The sequence below is a fragment of the Theobroma umbraticum genome, unplaced genomic scaffold (genome assembly GCF_002168275.2).
Source record: "Theobroma umbraticum cultivar Fairchild unplaced genomic scaffold, ASM216827v3 scaffold_106.0, whole genome shotgun sequence".
Taxonomy (NCBI): Eukaryota; Viridiplantae; Streptophyta; class Magnoliopsida; order Malvales; family Malvaceae; genus Theobroma; species Theobroma umbraticum.
The window spans coordinates 1,522,778-1,522,988 of record NW_018397276.1 but is presented as its reverse complement, the minus strand read 5'-3'; positions in this window follow the sequence as shown (position 1 = coordinate 1,522,988).

Sequence of the window (211 nt, the reverse complement as noted above, 5' to 3'; positions counted from 1 at the left end):
TTCTTTAAAGATTTGTAATAAAATATTTATAATATCCACAGTAGATATGTAAGATATATTGAATATCCATAATAACTAACACATAATATTCAAGAAAACCATAACTCAACATCACACTCATAAATTAAACATAAAGACCTAACAAACTCTATTTAACTTAGTCTTCCTTTTCTCCTTTTTTGTAATCATTAAAATATATATTCAAAACTCC